This window comes from Lepeophtheirus salmonis, chromosome 9 (assembly GCF_016086655.4).
Source record: "Lepeophtheirus salmonis chromosome 9, UVic_Lsal_1.4, whole genome shotgun sequence".
Classification (NCBI taxonomy): Eukaryota; Metazoa; Arthropoda; class Copepoda; order Siphonostomatoida; family Caligidae; genus Lepeophtheirus; species Lepeophtheirus salmonis.
Window position 1 is genome coordinate 9575189 of NC_052139.2, and position 5782 is coordinate 9580970.

General features: G+C 32.4%; 1 pseudogene; it reads left to right on the plus strand.

Moving 5' to 3' along the window:
• Positions 1–5079: 5079 nt before the first annotated feature.
• Positions 5080–5197, plus strand: LOC121124940 (U6 spliceosomal RNA; annotated as a pseudogene).
• Positions 5198–5782: the final 585 nt, after the last annotated feature.

Sequence of the window (5782 nt, forward strand, 5' to 3'; positions counted from 1 at the left end):
TCATTTAGTAGTCTTAAAAGAAACATTAAAAAGATAAGAACGTGAAACAAATTTGCGACGGGTCTAGTGAAATGCATATTGTACTCATGATCGTTTGCTTGCCCTTTAACGAGGTGTAATTATGTTCCTCTACTCCTCCCACGGATAAATAAATATATTTGTAGGTAATTAGTAGGGATATGAAAATCGTCGAAATCTTCGTGAGTATACATTTAAAAAAAAGTATATGTTAGTAACCTCTAAGATATTTGTGTTTATATTAATATTCCTTTCAATTTTGAGCATTTACCAAAATGAAATAAAGGAATTTGTTATACAAACAAATAACAAAATGATTTAAAAAGTAGTCCCTCTCTGTGCAAAGGAGTCGAATTAGTCCCAGTTCTAATATATATTGCTCGAATTACTGAATAGAATTTCATTTTCAATGGATGGACCTGAATTTTGTAAGTAAAGTGTCTTGAGGATCATGTATTTTTTTGTTTTGTTTTTCGAAAATAATTTGAAAAATTTGTTTTTATAGAATAATATTTCAAAAAATCCACAGATATTCACATAAAATTAAATTTATGCAAAATAAAATAAAATATTAAATCCAAAGGTATTCCCAAAAAATTGAAAAATTAAATTTTTTTTCAAAAAATTTTCAAATATTCAGGTATTCACAAAAAATAAAATTCTTTGGAATTAAAAAAATTAAAAATTCACACTTCTTTTCAGAAAACTAATTATTTTGGAAAAATTTCAAAATTTAAATTTTCGAGTTAAAAGCAAAAAATCATTTGGGGGGAGGGGAGAGGGAGGGGCTACAGCCCCTTCAGCCACCCCCTGCAGACGTCCTTTTTCTGTCAGGTACTTTATTAATCCACTTATTATGTTTTAAAATTAAAAAAAATAATTTCATCCAGGGTCCTACAGGTAGGAGACTCTAGTCTTAAATTAATTATTCTATACATTTTTTAGCTTAATAATGTAAATAATTGAGTAAGAACAGCTATTGGTAGAATTGGCATTATTGAGATGATTTTGATATACGATTCCACTAAAATAAGAGCAATTCTTGCTCTTATTAATACTGATTCCGATTCTTTGGTACACTTATAGTTTATAGTGATGGAAATTGTGTGTATTTTGGGCATGTTGAAAAATAGAAACCAAAAAAAAATAGGGTAGCCCTGACAATTGGAAGAATGTTTTGGAGAAGAGCAGTTTAGCTGACATGTCATTCCATTAGCTGTAACGAGGAAGGAGACGGAGCTGGAAATATACAAGGACATTGACAAGAATTACAGAGATGTCGAACCTCAATTCTAACCTGAGTACAGTAAGGACTTACAATTATAACTCTGCAACAAATCGTCAAAATTATTTCCCCGTTTTTTATGAGCACACACTAATGTTCATCAGGTTTTGAATAAAAATAATTGAATACTAGAAAAGGTAGTTAAATAATAATGGCAACAACCAAGGAAAGAAAGTTTATTCTTCAAATTACAAATTACTGAAAAAGGTGAGCTAAAAATTACTCCAAATTTTTATCACTAGATATCTCTGTCAGCAGATATGTAGTGTATCAAAGTTGCTTGCATATCAATTATACTCACGAAGATTTTAACCATTTTCATATATCTTATCATGATGAATGCATGATGTCGTAATTAATCGTGTGATTAATGTCGTCCATCACAGGTATTAATATCAAAAATTAAGTGTCGATATACACATATGAGGATTTAAATTTCAAGTAATTTAATTGAGTTGCATCCTGCTCCTATGTAAAAACTAAAGAAACAGAGAAATCAATATATCGAGTGGTTCATTAAAATCTGAACACTTTGAATTTATAACTTCAAGGAGATATAATTTATTAAAAAACAATAGAATTTCAACAAAGGAATACTACATATAAATTGATGTGTGTCTATGCTCTCTTAATCATTAACACAACCGCCTTTAGCGACAATGATGACTTCCAAGCGGCGGCGGAAGGCGCTGTAGTCCTCTATCATGGCGTTCGAGTGCTGACTGATAGTGCTTTGAGGACTTCACTGTTTGGATGATGGAAACTGAAGGCTTTTGACCTTAACAATCACCAAAAAGGTGTAGTCAAAAGGTTTGGGATCAGGGCTGTATGAGACCCAAAGTGTCAAAAAAAAAAAGGTTCAAAATAACTCAAAAGGCTCATTTAGAAGAGTATTGCTAGGGATGAGATAAGCTTCTTTCATTGTTCCTATCTTAAGTGGCCTTTCCGGCCTCATAAGGCTCTATCCACCCATTTTTATGATACCTCTACGGAAGTCTGTTGTGAGATCCCGAGATCTCTTCCATGGACCGTCATGGACTATAGGGCATTGTCCTGAGTAGTTTTCTTTAAATTATCCAGGTCCAATTTAGCCTATTTGACAGAGCTCTTTTTCCCCTCCAACGTGTTGGATTTGTAAACAGTGATACTGGAGACACCAAAATGATTGGGGTGCACGAATGGAAATTCGTCAATCACGTCCAAGTGTCATTTTCTCGACTTGTACGTAAGCTATAGACCCCAAGTTTGTTTGATTTTTCAACAAATTATTTATCTTTTAATATATATTGAAATTTGAATTAATTTCAATTACTCACTATTTATTCATTATTGAATTAGTAAGTGTTCAGATTTATATAGATTACTTGGTATTTGAGGGTAATTAGTGGTGTTGGGTTTCGGTCGAAAACGGTTGGAACCGTTATGAGTTTTAGTAGACCGTAATAATTCAGTCTTTAAAAAAAATTGATCATGATGGGTCTCAAAGAAAAATTCGGTCTAGAACCATTCTATAGATTATTTGATAATGATGTAAGTTGTGCTTCTAATTTTATAACATTGACCAAAAATTACGTCATATGAGCTTCAATATGTTGCTTGAATCATATTTGTACAAATCATCAATTTGTATACAGGAGAAAATAGGTCCTTGCGATGGGGATTCAAAACTTGCAGTAACATGAATAAGTTACAAAAACGTTATTTAAATGGAATCAAGGAAAGACCACTCAAAACCAATTTGTGATATGTTTAAATATAGTCTCGATGGCAGCACGGAACGAGTCCAAATTTGAATGAGAGGTGTAGTAGAGAGTTTCCTCAAAGAAAATAACTCTAAACTAGAAAGTCCAAAAAGTTGAGGTTAGGGACAGAGGAGGCTTAAATGAGGCTGTAAGGACTTCTTGATGCTCTAAGCAGTCCGGATGGAGATACAACCGGTTGCCTTTGCCTTTTTGTTGTTGCTCCGAAATTTTTGTAGTTAGATTAAAGTAGTTGAAACAAAACTTTTAAATTTTTGTTGCAGCTGTCTTTTGGTTGCAAAATGAAACCTCATAATTAAAAATAAGGGGACACAATTGTATTTAAATGCTACAGGAAATTTTGGGTCCCCACTCTGTAGATTGAGATTGGGAAAAACTGGTTAGTATTGTTTCCGAGACAAAAAATCCTTATTTTTAAACGATTCAATTTGGCCTATATACTCAGATTTTGTTTACGACAGACTTATTATTACAAATCGCACTAGAAAAAATCCTTTATGATATAACAGGGGAAAAATCAGGTTTCCACCGATTTTTTAGACTATAGCTACAATATATTTTTCGAAAATGTTCTTTTTCCTTTTGACAGTCTAGGTTGCGAGTGAATAAAAAGCTCGACGTAATATATACAATTGTATTTTATGACTCTAGCTTTTTGGATGTTCGAGACAATGGCTCTGTTTCACCATATATTTGCAACAACAATTTAACTTTACTTGATCGTCAAAACATCATGTGAGAAGGACAATACGTGGATGGATCAAACCTTGATCGCAATAATAAAGTAAATAAATAGAAAAACGTTTCTAATCCGAGATCAAATAAATCCTTCGAAAATATGTGTATGTACAAAGTATTCGACTACAAAAAGAAGAAGAAAAAAAACTTTATCTGAAGACTCCTTTTTGGATTTATAATCCCTTGATCCTGTACAACATTTTAGATGATATAAAAATATACATAAATAAATGTAGGTATATTTATATACAATAAGAAATCGGAGATATTTTTATAAATAGAAAATAGGAAAATAATTTAATGAATTCCACTTGTCCATCGAAAACAAAAATAATAATGATATTTGGTTGACGATCAACTTTTATCTGTAGAACATTTTTGTGTACATACACATATTGAAATGAAATTCCTCCCAGAATTAGAGGGGAAATAAGAAGAAGAATCAACTAACTAATTCAAATTAAATGCGAACAAAAGATAAAACAAAGGAATGAAATTCCTTTATGAGCTAAATTTATCTTGAGGCAAAATGGAATAGTACGAACGGAAGAATGTTCTTCAAAGAAAGTAACATCAACCAATTACTTTTGTTGACCTCTCATTTAAACCGTTCTCATATGTGCATAGTATGCAAAAACAATAAATAGTAATGGGGAGAAAAATATTGATAATAAAAAAGTCGAATAAATTTTAAAATATGTGGTGTGTCAATCATATACAGGGTGGGGTAGCACAACGTGGAATTGACACGTAGATTGAAGGTTAGACAAGTTGTCCCACGCAGCAACAATGGCAGCCTTCAGCGTGTCCAAATTTGGGTGTAGAGTTTTGTTGGTTACCTTCTCCAAAGTGTCCTACACAACAAAGTCCAGCGGGGTCAAATCTGGCAAGGAAGGGCCACATCTTTTAGGACCAGAATCCGCTTCTTTAAATTTTGGCCTCTACTTCAAGCTTTCCTGGGAAGGTCTTCCCCACCATACTTTAGCTAGGCTACCTTGAAAGCTAGGATCCTGGAGCACTTCACCATATCAGTAATCCCCTTCATCTGAACTTCAGCGTCCAGGAAATCTGAGATGCACTCTCTTTCGGTTTCTTACTCTCTCATGATGCCGAGATGACGAAATGTTGAATGTAGTTTGTTTATGCACAAAGAAGGGTTGAACCAGAATGTAAAAAAATAATTACTAAATCTTCCTATATTAATAAGGAAATTAAGATTTATCAAACGTCCACGTTTTAATGGCCAACCCTGTACAAAAATCAATAAAAGGAGATAATTTACTTGCTTCAACAGTAAGTAGGTATACTAAAATTGGAACGATACAGAGAAGATTAGCATAATTCCTGCACAAAATGCGTCATGGATTCTTCCCAAAAGACCCGTGAATGCCTTTTTCTATTCACTAAAAATAATATCAAAGGAGAGGATCAAGAACCACATAGCTCCATCTAGCTCATTTGGTTTGAGGTTTATCGAAAAATTCAGGAAGAGATAGGGGATTAACAAAAGTGTACAGGTGATTTAAAAAAATATTCAAAGCCCTCTGATTTCCAAATACAGAATGTGGGTAAATTATAAGATTATTACAAATTTTTCATTCTTCAAACAAATGAGTGAAAAAGAATGGTAAAAGTATTTGCAGACTGTGTGAGGAGAAAGACGATGATTATATTCATTCATTCCTGAAGTTTCCTTATTCACAAAATGGAAGAATAAAGCTTACAAAATATTTGGGAATTGATAAACTAATTTGATATATGTAAATAGTTAATTTTACTTTTATGTGTTTACATTGAGGATAATATACTTGAACCAAACTTTAGAACAAAAAAAAACTTTATTTATCTTATTACAGCATATATAAATACATACATCCAGTGAAGCTGGAACTGTAGTGGGAGGAGGATGCAGCCTCCTCTCACATTATTTAGAATAAGTGTAATATATATATATAATACAAATATAAGGTTGTTTGACTCT